This window comes from Petaurus breviceps, unplaced genomic scaffold (assembly GCF_028583685.1).
Source record: "Petaurus breviceps papuanus isolate PSGF00001 unplaced genomic scaffold, PetGlider_PUasm1.0 90734, whole genome shotgun sequence".
In the NCBI taxonomy this organism is placed as follows: Eukaryota; Metazoa; Chordata; class Mammalia; order Diprotodontia; family Petauridae; genus Petaurus; species Petaurus breviceps.
The window spans coordinates 5801442-5818278 of NW_027187327.1; the positions used below are offsets into that span (position 1 = coordinate 5801442).

Consider the following 16837-nt stretch of genomic DNA (forward strand, 5'->3'; position numbering starts at 1 on the left):
CAGAAGGGCAAGGAGAATGCTCTAATTTCATGGATTACACCGATCAAAACTCCAGTGAACCATGAAGCAGCTGTGATTTGCACATAAGTCCCTCTGTTCATAATGATTTCATAGAGTAAGTGATGGCAGATGTCCACATAGTGGTCATAGGACATAACTGTACAAATAACAACCTTTGATATTACAAATAAAATCACTAAAAAGACATATGTTGCCCAATGAATTTGCTATAGATTTGGGGACAGGCACAGAAATGAAGCAAAGATCTAAAACAGGTAGATTTGCCAAGAAGAAATATATGGGGTTGTAGCGGTGTCTATCTAGAAAGATAAGGGTGAAGATAAGCAGGTTTCCCATCAAAGTCACCAAATAGATCAGCAAGAAGAAAATGATATTATAAGATCAGCAGCTCCTAGAAGTTGAAAAATCCCATGAGGAGGAATCTTGTCACCATGGTGAAGTTGGCCATGCTCTGAAAGGCTCTCTTGACTGTCTATACAGAGATAAGAAATAGATAGGTTGGGGCAGCTAGGTGGTGCAGTGAATAGAGCATGGGCCCTGGGGTCAGGAGGACCTGAGTTGAAATCTGGCCTCAGGCACTTGACACAAAAAACTAGCCGTGTGACCTTGGGCAAGTCACTTAACCCCAACTGCCCTCCAAAAAACAAAAGAAAGCAGAAATAGATAGGAAAGGATAAGGAGAACACTTAGAATGCTGGGTGTCAGGAGACCTGGGTTTTAGTTCTAAGTCTCCCAATTTAGAACATTGGGCAAATCAGTCCCTCTGCCAGCTTCCCTTTTTCTCATTTGTTAAATAAGGAGACTGGGCCTTTTTCTTCACAGAGTCTTCTGTGAAAAGGATCATTACCTTGAAAGAGACTTTAATAAAAATGAAATCTCTCAAAACATGATTTTAAGGCTTATAAAGCTTATGTCATAAAAGCTTTCTGAGATGGGTGACAATAATCATGGATAAGCTAATTTGTAAATAGAACTTTGAGAGCTGCAAAGCCTTTTACAAATATCTCATTTTATCCTGGCAACACTGAAAGGAGCTCCTATTATTGTCCTCATTTTTATAAATGTAAACTGAAATTCCATGCCTTGACTAGAATTATAGATAGTAAGTTTCTGAGATTGGATTTGAACTCAGGGCTTCCTGACTGCAGGTCAGGGAGGTTATCCTTAATCTCCTATGCTACTTAGCTTCCTCTATAATATTAGCATGATTTTTTTTAAAGTTTTGGAAAGTACTTTACAAAGTTCTCATTTTATCTTCACAGCAACCCTGAGAGACAGCTTCTATTATCACCTTTATTTTAAGATATAAAAATTGAGTTAGAGTTTAAGTAATTTGCCTGGGGCACACAGTCTGGGGTCACATTTAAAGTCAAGGGCCCTATCTACCAGGTCACTTAGCTGAGAGTATGTCAAGTAGCGTTAATACTATTTTTTCACATTGGATATCATGTAACAGAGAATTTACATGATTTTCCAGTGGTCATATCAAGGCTGTTAACTACAGGTTCCTGATTCTTATTCTGAAATGAAAGCTCTACCAGGTTCTTTTTCTAAGGCAAATATGAACATGTTCTTCATAGATAAATGATTATCTTGCCAATATTCAAAATGAGAATGACATACTTTCTCTACCAATTTTAAACAATGTCCATAGCTGAGGATGGGTAGCCAACCCAAAACATCATGTTTTTGACACCAGCACTAGCCAAACAAATAAGAATTTTCTTACAAATGAAGTCAATGACAGATATTTGATACCTACCTGCCTATTTAATTTTACACTCTTCTTTAGCCCTGACCTATGCAACAAGTAACACAGATTAGCCATTTTGAAATGCAAGTTCATTCTTGAACAGAGAACTAATTTTCAAAGCATTTCCATCTTTGATAGGTCTGTGTATACCACAATTGTATGCAGAAGGCAATATAAGGAATAACTGTCCCTAGGGCTTCTAATTCATTTGTGTTATCTCTACTGATACACTCATAAATTATATCACAAGGAATTCCAGAAGGACCCACAGTTCTCAGTAAGACCTTATCGATACAGACCTGTGTATTCTGACATGCAACAAAGGAATGAAAATAGATCCAAAACAGTTTCCACAAGTATTTTTCAAGTATTCTATACAAGCCTCTCTTCTGCAACTGGATAATTTAAAAATGAGTCATCTTCAGCCACTGGATCCAAGAAGCTTCCAATCTTTTGTGAACAACAAAGATGTGTAAATTATTATATATAGTATAATGGAATAAGTTAATAGGAAGAGCACAAACAGCTAGGAGAGATATGAAAGGGAAAGTTTACTTCTGATGCAAAGGATTAGAGACAGCTTCATGCTTGATGAAGAGGGTAAGGTAGGCCTTAAAAGCATTGGCAAAGTTTCAGCAGGCAGAAAAATTGGAATTGGGGAAGAAGAAATTCCATGTATGGTGTGAGCAAATACATAGGAGCAGAGATGGACAGGAAAAGTATGTGAAGCGATATTGTTTATTGTCTCAAAATAAGGCTCTTATGAAATGTCCAATGACTCCTAGGTAGCTTGAAGGAAGTTAGGTGGTACAGTGGATAGAGTGCTGGGCCTGGAGTCAGGAAGACCTGAGTTTAAATTCAGCCTCAGAAACTTGCTAGCTGTGTGACCTTGGGCAAGTCACTTAATCTCTGTTTGCATTAGTTTCCTGAGTTGTTAAATGGGAATAGCAGAACTTACCTTGAAGGGTTTTTGTGTTTATCACATAAGAAAATATCTGTAAAGCATTTAAGCACAGTTTGGGGGCACATAGTAATTGTTAAGCAAAAATTTATTGCCTTCTTTTTCTTTATTCCCCAAGTATTTATCTTCCCTCCATTGACTGCAAGAGGATCATTTTCAATATAAAGTGTCTATAAATGGCATATCTTAAAATGTCAAAATTTTCCCAGGCAAAGTTACTTTAATTTTTCTCTTCACTTCAAAATTGCAACCATAGAGTTAACCAATTCAGCTCTGTACTTTACCCCTGAGTCACTCCCTTGTCCAATTGCAAATTATATCTTGTCTTCAACCTTGTATTACTACCGCCTTCCATATCCTTTAAACCTATTCTTGGGTTTTAATGGAGCTAACAAAAGTCACACAATTATACTGACAGTCCATTACAAATTCATGTCATCTAACATCAACTGGTCCCTCATTTCAGCAAGATAGCACTTTTATTTTCTTGATCTGACTTTCAAGCCCATTCCTCACATCAGCTGTTTTCAATCTTTTCTCCTCCAACCTCCCACATCCCCTCAATTTTATTTTCTTTGCCACTAACAAAAGAACTGCCATAAATATTTTTGTACAATAGATCTTTTTCCTTTCTCTTTGGCCTCACTGGGGTATGGACTTAGTACTGGTGTTTTTGGGTCAAAGGGTTTTAAAGCCATTTGGGCAAAGCTCCAAATTGTTCTCCAGAATGGTTGGAATAGTTCATAACTCCACCAACAGTGTATTAGTATCCCAATTTTTCCACACTCCTTCCAGTATTTATCCCTTTCTTTTTGGAAAAGAGCATTGAGAGAGTTCAGCTCATTTGTCTCTATCTCACTTCTATTTTCTAAATGAAGTTTGAAACAGTGTCCTCAACTTTAAGGGTGGTGAAAGAGTACAAAATTAAATGATGAAGTCTTTTACTATGAGGGTGATAAGATTGTGTGGGAGGTCTGACTCTTTGTGACCCCTTTTGAGGTTTTCCTGGTAATATTAATGGAGTGGTTTGTCATTTCCTTTTCTATATTGTTTGTAGATGAAGCAAATGAAGCAAATAGAATTAAGTGACTTGTCCAGGGTCACATCTCTAATAAATGCCTGAACCTGGATTTGAACTCAGGAAGAGGAATTTTCTTTATGTCAGGCTTGGTGCTGTACCCACTGTGCCACCTACCTGCTTCTCTCTCATGAATATAGCTTCTTAATTATAATGCTACTTCTCCACTCTCCTCTTCCCCACATCTCTATTCTGGCTCCTTTGGAAAAAAAGTATTCCCATTTATAACAATGTTTCATTTGTGGTTTTCATCAGAGAAAGATATGAGGTCAAATTTTAGACCTACATTCAGGGCATCTTGGTAAATGTTTATTACCTGACTCTCCTGAAAATAAATGCATATGCATTGTACTTTAAAATTTAATTTGTATTATTAATATTCTTCTATAATATTCTTAAATGTAGACAATAAAGCTATAAAATATGTCCTAATTTGTAGTTTTGTTGCTTTCAAAGGTTTAAATGCTCACATTGAAAATGTTACAACTGGCTCCCATTGGCAATTGTAGGCTGGTTCAAGTACATTATTGACTCTCCTTGCTTTTTCCTTAAACTCTGGACATTTGTTTGTAGGTGCATTGTCTCATGAATTTTATTCCTGGTTCATTTCTGATATTTTATCTTGTGGCCTTAACAAGGGTGTAAGAGTTGGGATTAAACTATATTTTTCATTTCTTTTAACTATATGGAATCTAGATTGGTGGATACGCATATGAAATTTTCTTCTTCCATTATTTCATTGAATTTAAAGCCCATTTATTTATAATTGAAAGAGACAAAACAAATCCATTCTTACTAATTATTATTGTCACTCTATTCCTGTTCAGGAAACATTTCTATATATCATATGAGAAATCTAAAAACTATTCAACTTGTTGTTCAGTTGTGACTCTCCAGACATTTCATGACCCCATTTTGGGGGATTTTCTTACTGGAGTGGTTTTCCATTTGATACAAAATGAGGAAATGAGGCAAACAAGGTGAAATGACTTGCCCAGTGTCACATGGATAGTAAGTGTCTGAGGCCATATTTGAACTCATGAAGATGAATCTTCCTGTTTTCTAGCCAAGTGCTCTATCCACTGTATCACACAACTGCCTTTTTACTATCTGTTACCACCTTCTCATGTGGTCACCGTGCCATCTCTGTTGCTGGCTAAACACCACAAACTGGTAATAGATACAAGGGCACCGAGAGTGGCAACATCCCACTCTTTGCCGCAGATAAATATTTCCTTTTTCTTTAGCCATACCAATCATTATCCATGGAGGCAATTATAGTAGTAAAGTGATAAGACATCCCCATCAACTGTTATCCACAGAGTGGGAAAGCTGCCTTAGTTAAAGCAGCAGGTTACCCTAAGGGAAATGTACTAGGCATCAAGTGCTAGATAAGTCAAACTACCACCATGATCTTGACCCTCAACTGTACTAGGATACAGACTGAAACAGTCAATGATCCTGATCCACGAACTGTGGGAATAGCAGTGTCCCCCAAACCACTAGACCTGTTTCCAGTCCAGCATCTGCAGCCAGCACCGGGGGGAAAAGTCATGCTGAGGGCAACCTTCCTTATCAACATCAACAACTACTGATCAACTACCACCAACAGGCAGTTGGCCTTAAGGACCCAGAGAGTGGCAGGAACTCCCAGACCACAGATTCTGCTTCTAGCCAAGCCCTCACAGTCATCTTCTAGGGATGTTTCCTGTGAAGAAGAGGCCAGTTATTTTCAACAACAGCCAATCAACTGCCACCTATTGGGCAGACAAGGAAGCCTAACTGAAGCAGTGTGGCACTTTGAAGAACAGACAGTAGGCAGTGTACACCAGGCAGGTCAAGCTATTTTCACCTCCTCAGTGGCCATCATCTGCCATCAGATACTGATGGATTTAAAGCAAGACTCTGAACACAAAAACCTTGGAAGTAGCAATGCTTATCCATCATTTACCTCAGCCATTATCCTGGGAAGGAACCCTATTGAGATACAGCCTGGGAACCACTGGTTCACATGCTACAGTCACAGCTACTAAAGACTCAGACAAGAAAGTACTGTCCACCAATGTACTTGGCACTGTCAAATGCTTCAAAATCAGAAGCTGACATAATTTTATCAGTGGAAATGACAATAAAAGAAGAGGCATTAACATTCCCTCTGCCATTACACCCTAACTATTTTGATTTACTTGCAGTCAAGACATTAAATACATGTCCTCTTCATTTGAATTTTAGGTCCTTGAGATCAGAAAAAGAAAACTATAGACCCATTTTCATAATGAATATTGATGTAAAAGTTTTCAATAAATTAACTAGCAAAGAGACTCAGTCATATATTACAAAGATCATATATTATGACCAGGTAGGATTTTTATTAGGAATGCAGAACTGATCCAGTATTAGAAAAACTATAAGCATAATTGACCATTGTAAAGCCTATCATGAGCAGTTCTCCTGAGGACTGCTGCTGTGAATAACTTTAAGAATCTAAACACATGGTATAGTGAACTCTCTATTTATTCAGCAATAAACTAAAGTGAAACATTCAAGAAATTAAAGCACAGCATTCACAAGAATATAACATAACAATTTATTACTAAGATGACCACAGTATTAAACAAAACAAATCATTCAGTAAGTCACAATATCCTCAATCAATATAAAGTACCCAAATCAAGTCTTCTTTCATCTTGACTCCAGGCTGGCTTCCAATTATCCTTAAGCCAATCATCTTTAAGGGATAGTGGAAAGTGAAAAGTCCCTTAGGTCTTAGTACTGTAACCCTTAGGTACCATTAAGTTACAATATCATCAGTCAGCACTGAACACCCAAGTAAAGTCTCCTTTCATCTTAACTCTAGGCTGACTTCCAAACCCCATGGCTCCTCTTCCACTCCCAGCTCTTGCCTGGATTCACCTTACTGTTTCCTGGATTCACAGGCAGGCATCTCTCTGCTCCCAGTTCCATTTAATAGCTCACAGGGACTGCTCCACCCCCAAACTCTTCATAGTTTCAGTTTCTAGGAAAACAAAGCTCAACAGGGCTACAACAGTATTTACACACATTGCCAGCACTATCATATCAATTCACTTTCGGTCTGAGAAGTCAACAGAAATCAATAGACAGAGAGATTGTCTGACAAATTAATACAATTCAGTAGACAGAATGCGTCTGATAAAGTAACACAAATTAACAGAGTGCTTCCTTATAACAAGATAACATATTTCAACAGAGTGCTCCTGTCTGACAAAGTAACATCAACACAGAAAAACAGACAGAATAATAGACAGAGTACTGACATCACAAACATTCTCTTTCTTAGCTCTGCTTGGTCCCAGTGTGTGCTCGAGGTTTTATCTGCTCTGCTCCTTCCTGTTCCACCCTTCCTTTTCCCCTCTTTTGGTAAGCTCCTCCCACTGTGGGTTCCATGTGATGACCTTAGGCATATTAAGGGCAGGGAAGGTCGCCAAACTCCCTTAGGCCTATTGAAGGCAACACAATATATACTGTTTCCACCAAAGACTTAACACAATCAAAGATGAGGCTCAATGCACTTGATTAGCTGAAACAAAGAGCACTTTACTTGCTTTATAACCACAACAACAAAAAAACCAATTTAATTAATAAGTGCAGAAAAAAACTTTTAACAAAATAGAATATCTATTTCTGTTAATAATAAAAAAGAGGAATAAATGGAGATTTCCTAAAAATGGTGAGAAGTATCTATCTAAAACCAAGAGCAAGCATTTTTTATAATAAGGATAATGTTGAAGCCTTCCCAATAGGATCTGGAATGAAGTAAAAATGTCCATTATCACAAATACATTTAATATTGTAATAGATATTCTAGTTTATAGCAAAAAAAAAAAGAAAAATAATTTGAAGGAAAAAATGAGGAAAGATACTAAATTATCGTTATTTGAAGATGATATGATAGCATCCTTAGAGAATTCTGGAGAAACTGTTAAATAAGTTTAAAGATTAATAGCTTTGTCAAAGTTGCAAGATATAAAATTGAATTAACTCATAGAAATCATCAACATTACTACATATTGCCAGCAAAACAGCAGGAAGATATTTCAATGTCTTTAATTCAATCATTCTTAAGGAGGTAAGCCTCCTTAATTGACACAAAACACAAAGGTCAAGGTTCTCCACCTCTAGGTCAAATTGTTTTAATCTCTTCCATCAAAAAGTCCTCTTTTTTCTTAATTGGAGAAGTCCTTAACTCAATCATCTAAATATAAACATCAGAGTTGTCCACCTCTAGCCACAGTAAGTCATCATTTTCTCAGTTTGAATTAAATACTGAAGGAGAGGTTTTTCATCTTGACTTGAGGCAGACTCTCAGCTTCCATGGTTCCTCTTCTATGGTCACAACTCCTGCCTGAATCTATCCAACTGCCACCTGGGTTCAAAGGGAGACTTCTCTCAGTTCTTTTTTTTCCAGATGCTTTATTAACTTCTGGTTTACTTCATTCATTTCAGCCAGATTTTGGGTTACAAATTTTCTCCACATTTTTCCCCTACCCACCTCCCCAAAATAGCAGTTCCCCAGGATATCCCCTTCTCTTATTTCCCAATTATATGTAAAATAGTATTAATAGTTTATATATATATATATATATATATATATATATATATATATATATATATGTATGTGTATATATATGAAATATTTGGTCTTAAAATTTTGAATTCCAGATTCATTCCCTTCCTCTCTTGTAACCCATCCTTACTGGGAAGATAAGCAATTCAATATAGGTTGTACATGTGTAAATAATGCAAAACATTACCATAGTAGATGTATTGTAGAAGACTGAATATATTTCCCTCCCTCCTAACCCATCTCCCACTTGATCTATTCTCTACTTTGGTCCTGTCCCTTTTCAAAAGTGTGTGCTTCCAACTTCCCTCCCTCCGCAGCCTGCCCTCCCTTCCATCATCCCCCCTCTCATCCCCTAGCCCCTTACTCTCCAGTAGGGTGAGATACCCTATTTAGTGTGTATGTCATTCCCTTCCTGAGCCAAATTCAATGAGTATAAGGTTGACCCATTCCCTTATGCCTTTCTGTTCTTCCCCTCCATTGTACCCATTTTTCCATGCTTCTTCTATATGAGTTTGACCCGTTCTGTCTCTCCCCATCACCTCTCATTATATTCCTTTCTCACCTCTTAATTACATCTTTTAAATATCATTCCTTTCTATTCAAATGGTCCTGTGCCCTCTATCTATGTATACCTGTAAGCATATATATATATATATACATTCACATATGTAATCATATGACTATATACCCTCAGATAAAGACTATATATATATACATGTATGTATATATATATATGTATGTATACACACACACACACATATATATTTCTATTCTCTTCAGCTATTTTCATACTGAGAAAAGTTTCATCCATTACAATTATCATTTCTCCATGTAGGAATGTAAATCATTCAAATTTGATAAGTTCCTTATGATTTCTTTTTGCTGTTTACCTTCTCATGCTTCTCTTACTTCTTGTATCTGAATATCAAATTTTCTATTCAACTCTGTTTTTTTTCTTCAAGAAAACTTGAAAGTCCTCTATTCTGAATGACCACGAATGACCATGTTTACCCCTGAAACATGATGCTCAGTTTTGCTGGGTAGGTGATTCTTGGTTTTAATCCCAGCTCCTTTGACCTCTGGAAAATCACATTCCAATCCCTTTGATCCCTCAGTGTAGAAGCTGCCAGATCCTGGGTTATGCTGATTGTGTTTCCACAATATTCCAATTGTTTCTTCTTGGATGCTTGTAATATTCTCTCCTTGATCTGGGAATTACAGAACCTGGCTATAATATTCCTAGGAGTTTTCTTTTTGGGATCTTTTCCAGGAGGTGATCGGTGGATTCTTTTAACCTCTATTTTGCCCTCTGGTTCTAAAACATCAGGGCAGTTTTCCTTCAAAAGTTCTTGAAGGATGATTTCTACGTTCTTTATTTGATCATGGCTTTCAGGTAGTCCAATAATTTTTAAATTATCTCTCCTGGATCTATTTTCCAGGTCAGTGGGTTTTCCCATGAGATATTTCACATTGCCTTCCGTTTTTTCATTTGTTTAAATCTGTTTAATAGCAACTTGATTTCTCATAAAATCACTAGCTTCCATTTGCTCCAATCTAATTCAGAAGCCATGATTCTCTTCAGTGAGCTTTTGAGATTCTTTTTCTGTCTGGCAAATTTGGCTTTTTAAAGCATTCTTCTCCTCATTGCCTTTTTGATCCTCTTTTGCCATTTGAGTCAGTCTATTTTTTAAGGTATTATTTTCCTCAGTCAAGTTGTTGACTCTCATTTCATAATTTTCTTGCAATGTTCTCATTTCTCTCCCGAATTTTTCCTCCACTTCTCTTATCTGCTTCTTAAGGTCCTCTATGGCTTGTACCCAGCTCATATTTTTCTTGGAAGCTTTTGGTGCAGGAGTTCTGACTTCACTGTTTTCCTCCTCTTCCATGCTTTGCTCCTTTTTGTCCCCCAAGTAGGAGTGTAATGTTGGGATCTTCTGTCTGCTTTGTTTCCTTTGCCTGCTCATTTTGCCACTCAATTACTTGACTTTTGGGCTTTTTGCCACAGTAGCACTCTGCCACCACAGAGGGAAGCTTTCATCCCAAACCCTGGGGTTTTCTCAGCTGCTGGAGGTATTAGATGGGTGCCCTCTCTGAGGTCTTCATATGCCCTGGCAAGCAGGACACACACCCCAGGACTTCCACCCTAGACTGAAATCCAGATCCAAGAAGGTTAAAGCAAGAGCAATTACCCCTCATACTGGTGCTTGGTCCCCCTACACTCTGCAAGCCAGGAGCTGAAGCTGACACTTGGCACTGGCTGGATGTGCCAGGGTCTCAGTGGTTTCTTGCCCCAGGGGGCAAAAGCCACTCACTCCCACTTACTAGTCCCAAAGTCCAGACTGCACTGACCTCTCACTTTGTCCTTCGCATCTATGTGTTGATAAATCTGGAAATGGCCACCCACAGCTGCTGCTTATCTGGAGTCCCTCTGGCCAGCCAAGTTATTCTGTTTTTTAAGGTGTTATTTTCCTCAGTCAGGCTGTTGACTCTCATTTCATAATTTTCTTGCATCATTCTCATTTCTCTTCCCAATTTTTCCTCCACTTCTCTTATCTGCTTCTTAAGGTCTTCTATGGCCTGTAACCAGCACATATTTTCCTTTGAAGCTTTTGGTCCAGGAGTTCTGACTTTACTGTCTTTCTCCTGTTCCATGCTTTGATCCTTTTTTTCCCCAAAATAGGAATCTAATATTGGATTCTTATGTTTGTTTTGCTTCCTTTTCCTGGTCATGTTGCCACTCAGTTCCTTGACTTTTGGGCTTTTTGCCACAGTGGGCCTCTGCCACCAGACAGGCGAGCTTCTGTCCTAAATGCTGGCGTTTTCTCAGCTGCTGGAGTTATTAGTTGGGTGCCCTTTCTGAAGCCTCCACACACTCTCGCAAGCTGGTCACATACCCCACAACCTCCACCCTAGACCACAATTCAGATCCAAGTAGGTTAAAGGAAGAGGGATTATCCCTCAGACTGGTCACTTTTCCCCCCTATTGTCTGCAGGCCAGGAGCTGAAGCTGCCATGTGGTACTGGCTGCACCAAGGAGTCTCAGTGGCTTCTTGCCCTGGGGACAAAAGCCTATACTCTCCCAACTACTGGTCCCAAAGTCCACACTGCACTGACCTCTCACTTTGTCCTTCGCATCCACATGTTGATAATTCTGGAAACAGCCACAGCTGCTGGTGATCTGGAGTCCCTCCAGCCAGTGGTTAGTCAGGCCTTCTCTAGGGCTAAAACCTCTGTCTCACTGGGCTCAACCACTAGAGTGCTGTGCTGGCTGATTCCTGCTGGCCTGCTGGGCTGTCTTCAGCAGGATGTTAGCTTCTCTGTGTCATTTTGTGGGTCATGTAGCTCCAAAGTTTGTTCAGAGTCCCCTTTTACATGAATTGGGGAAGATGGAAGCTTGTGCTGTGCAGAATTCCTGTTTGTACTCTGCCATCTTGACTCTGTCCCCAACTCTTAGTTCTTTGTCCAACTTCTTGTGCAGTTCCTGTTTCATATTGAAGCTCACAGTGTCTGGTCCACCTCAAGTCCTTCAAAGTTTTTATTCCTGGCAAGACAAAGCTAATAAAGCCACAATAAAATTCACGAACATTGCCGGCATCCTCATTAATTCACTTTATGTCTGAGAAATCAACATAGACCCAACAACAAGGTCTGATACAAAGTAACATCAAAACAGAGATAAAATACAGGTGCCACAGTATGGTTCTTCCCAGTTCTCCTTTCTTCTCATTTCTCAGTTCTTGTTCCCAGCAGATCTGGTTTGCAGAAGTTCTTAGCAGCTCCAGCTGGTCCTCAGAAGTTCTTGGCAGCTCTCAGAAGAAGTTATGCCACCACAAGTTCTGTTCTCAAAATCTCTCTTCTCATTTCTCAGTTCTTCTCAATCCTCTTCTCAGTTGTTCTCAGTTCTCAGTTCACTTCTCAATTCTCTTCTCAATTCTTAGCTCCTCAGCCCCCACACTGCTTGCTCCCAGAAGTTCTGGCTCTCTAGCTTGGGCTTTTCTTTATGTAAGATATTAGCTCTTCCCTGTTCCAACCCCTTCCTGTTACATCAGCAAGTCCATCCCATTGTGGTATTAACAAGTTCTGGGTCTTAATACTTGACACACTCATGAACTTAGAACAAGGTGCTAAGAACCTGTTTGATTGTAAATACAAGGGTCAGGGAAGATCTTCAAATTCCCATTATCATTACAAGAACTGTTAAATTTATAAAAATAAAAGCCATTCCCCAAATGATAAATGGTCAATGATTATGAATAGATAATTTTCAAAAGAAAAAGTCAAATCTATTAATAATCATAATGAGAATGCTCTTAATTCCTAATAATTATATAAAGGCAGATTAAAACAACTTTGATGTATCATTTCACATCTCTCAGAATGGTTATTGTATTTTATAAGAAACTTTTCCTACATCTATTGAGATAATCATATGATTTCTGTTAGTTTTGTTATTGATATAGTCAATTATGTGGATAGTTTTCCTAATATTGATCCAGCTGTTCATATCTGGTATAAATACCACCTGGTCCTAGTGTATTATCTTGGAGATAAATTGCAGTTAATCTCTTTGGTAGCATTTTATTTAACATTTCTCCATCAATATTATTTATGAAAATTGGTCTATAATTTTGTCTTTCTGTTTTGGCTCTTCCTGGTTTAGGTATCAACCTCATATTTTTGTCATAAAAAACATTTGGTAGCACTCCTTCTTTGCACATCTTCCAAATAGTTTATATAGTACTGATTGTTCTTTAAAAGTTTGGTATAATTCACTTGTAAATCCATCTGGCCCTGGAGATTTTTTTCATTGGAAGTTCATTAATGGCTTGTTCAATTTCTTTTTCTAAAGTGGAGTTACTTAATTATTTTTATTTCCTCTTTTCTTAATCTGAGTATTTTATATTTTCATAAATATTCATCAATTTTGCTCAGATCATCTGATTTATTGGCATAAAATTGAGCAAATTATTTCCTAATGATTACTTTAATTTTTGTCTTCATTTGTGTTGATTTCACTCTTCTAATTTTTGATACAGAAAATTTGGTTTTCTTCTTTAAAAATCATTCTAATCTACGGTTTATCTATCTTATTAATGTTTTCATAAAACTAGGCCCTAATTTTATTTATTTGCTCATTAGTTTCCTTTCAATTTTATTAATCTCACCTTCAGTTTTCAGAATTTCCAATTTGGTGCTTAATTGGGGATTTTTAATTTGTTCCTTTTCTAGTTTTTTTAGTTGTAGGCACAGTTCATTGATCTGCTCTTTCTCTATTTTATTGAGATAAGAATTTAAAGAAAAAAAATTCCCCCTAAGTACTGGTTTGGCTACATCCCATAAATCTTGATGTGTTGTTTCATTGTTGTCTTTCTCTTAAATGAAATTATTAACTGTTGCTATGATTTGTTCTTTGACATATTTATTCTATAGTGTCTAATTGCTTTACTTTTTACCAAAATAAAAATACTTTAGTTTTAGATTACTTAGTTTCTAGTTAATTTTCAATCAATCTTTTTCTTGCCCTTTGTTGAATGTAATTTTTATTGCATTATGATCTGTAAAGGATGCATTTAATATTTCTGCTATTCTACAATTGATTTTGAAGATTTGTTTCCTAATACCCGGTCAGTTTTTGTATAGGTGCCATGTACTACTGAGAAAAAGGTATATTCTTTCTATCACCATTTATTTTTTTCCAGAAGTCTGTTATATATCTTTTAAAATATTCAATTGATTTCCTTAGCTTCCTTCTTCTTTATTTTGTCCTAGAATATATGTAGTTCTGAGAGGGGAAAGTTGAGGCCCTCCACTAGGAAATTTTGCTATTTCCTCCTGTTACTTATTTAACTTGTTTGCATACTATGTGATGTATGATGCCAAGTGAAATGTACTGTGTACAAAGTAACAGCAATATTGTAAGATCATCAGCTGTGAAAGACTTAGCTATTTTTTCAAAACAATGATCCAAAACAATTCTGAAGGACTTATGAAAAGTGCTATCTATCTCCAGCAAAAGAACTGATGGTGTTTAAATATAGGTAGAAGCTTACTTTTACAACTTTATTTTTCTTGAGGCTTTTTATCTATGTTTTCTTTCACAATGTGACTATTATGAATATGTTTTGCATGATTACACATGCATAACCAATATTCAATTGCTTGCCTTCTTAATGAGAGGGTAAAGATGCAAACAGTTTTGCTTTATTGAATTCCTTGCTGTTTACTCTTTCATTTTTACCTTTTTATTCTACTTTTGAATCTTGATATGGGAAATTGAATTTTTTATTCAGCTCTGGTATTTTAATCAGAACAACTGGAAAGTCTCCCATTTCACTGAATAGCCATTTCCCCCCCTGAAGTATTTTGCTGTGTCTTTTTGGCTAGGTAATCCTTTGTACTCTCAGTTCCTTTTCCTTCTATAAAATAAAAATATTATATTTCTTGCCCTACTATCCTTTAATGTTGAAGTTGCCAAATACCATGTAATCCTAATTGTGGCTCCCTTGTATTTAAATTGTTTCTTTCCAGCTATTTGCAATATTTTCTCTCCACCCTGAGAGTTTAGGAATTGGGCTATAATGTTCCTGACACTTTTTATTTTGGGATCTTTTTCTGGAGGACATTGGTGGAATTTTTTCAATGTCTATTTTACTCTCTGATTCTAAGATATCAAGACAGCTTTCTTTGATAATTTCTTAAAATATGATGTCCGTGTGTATGTGTGTGTGTGTGTGTGTGTGTGTTTATTATGGCTTTCAAGTTAGTTTAATAATTCTTAAATTGTCTCTCCTGTATCTATTTTCCAGGTCAGTTGTTTTTCCAATGAGATATTTCACATTGTCTTTTATTTTTAAAATTATTTTAATTTAGCTTGATTGATTCTTGATTTCTTATAGGATCTTTAGCTTCTACTTGCCCAATTCTAATTTTTAAGGAGTTATTTTCTTCAGTTAGCTTTTGTACCTCCTTTTCCAGTTATCCAGCTCTATTTTCTAAGGAGTTGTTTTCTTTTTCTAAGCTGTTGACTTTTTATTTTTCATTATTCTCTTGCATCACTCTCATTTATTTTCCCATTTTTATCTCTCTTATTTGACTTTTAGACCTTCTTTCAGCTCTTCCTGAGGTTCTCTCTGTGCTTAAGACCAATTTACATTTTTCTTTGGGGTTTTATATATAAATGACTTGACAATGTTGTCCTCCTTTGAGTTTGTATCTTTACCTTCTCTCCATAATATTTTTCTATGATTTCATTACTTTTTTTTATTTTTGCTCATCTGTTCTAGTCCATTTCCTCATTCTTAAAATTCATCTCTGCTCCTGGGGTTGAAGGGGTAATCTCCAAAGCTTCTTGTGACAGGGGCTAGAAGTCCTGGCTGTTTGTTTGGTGTTATGGTGGTGCTGCCCTTAGGCTTGTTGGGGACCACTGTTCTGTTCTGGGTCTGCCTGGGATTGGCAGTTTGCTTAGTGCTTCTCTGTGGGGGGTGCTGCTGGCTGGTGCTTCATGGTGCCATGGGTGTCTGGCAGCTCACCTGGTGTTGTGCTGTGGGCCTCAGCACCACTGTATAGAACATAGCCAACAATAGATCCAGAACTGAGTTAGAGTCCAAAGGTGGCTTAAAATAAGCCATGGACTCAGTTATGATAAAAACTATGAAAACAATGAGATGAGGCAGGTTAGTGGAGAAGGCTTTTGACCAACCTTCTGTTGCTAGAATCTTCAACACAGTTGAGAAGATGTGACCATAAGAGATAATGCTAGAAATAAAGCAGAAAATCACTAAGCCCAACGCAATAGCAACAATCACATAAACTTCAGAGAGGTTTTTAGAGCAGGAGATCTTGAGTAAAGAAGGGACATCACAAAAGAACTGATGGATCTCTGGGGCCACAAAAGGGTAAAGAGAATGTACTAGCTGAATGTACACCTCCACTGAACCAGGAAGCAACTGCCATGCTCACACAAGATTCTATGATCATGATGATTTCATAGTGTAGGGGCTGGAAGATGGCTATATAGTGGTCACAAGACATCACTGTGAGGAGTGATACCTCTGATCCTGCAAATAAAACCAATAAAAACAGCTGTAATAGACAAGCAAGTAAGAGATGGAGTGTCTGTTGCTCAGGGAGTTTACAATGGATTTGGGGAGAGTGACAGAAATAAGGCAGAGGTCTAAAAAGGACAGGTTCTTTAGGAAGAAGTACATTGGAGTATGGAGGTGCCCATCAAGAGAGGTAAGGGTGGGGGGCGGCCAGGTAGCACAGCAAGTAAGAGCACCGGCTCCAGTGTTGAGAAAACCTGGAGATCGAATCCTGGGCTCAGACACTTAGCACCCACCCAGAAACACCTGGCCATGTAACCTGAAGGAAGTTACTTAACCCCAATTACTTAGGGGCGGCCAGGTGGCTCAGCGAGTA

At 37.5% G+C, this 16837-nt stretch overlaps 1 pseudogene; it reads right to left on the reverse strand.

The window, feature by feature from the left end:
* Nucleotides 1–15918: 15918 nt before the first annotated feature.
* The window catches only part of LOC138145405 (olfactory receptor 14A16-like), an 8558-nt pseudogene continuing 7639 nt past the window's right edge, over nt 15919–16837 (reverse strand).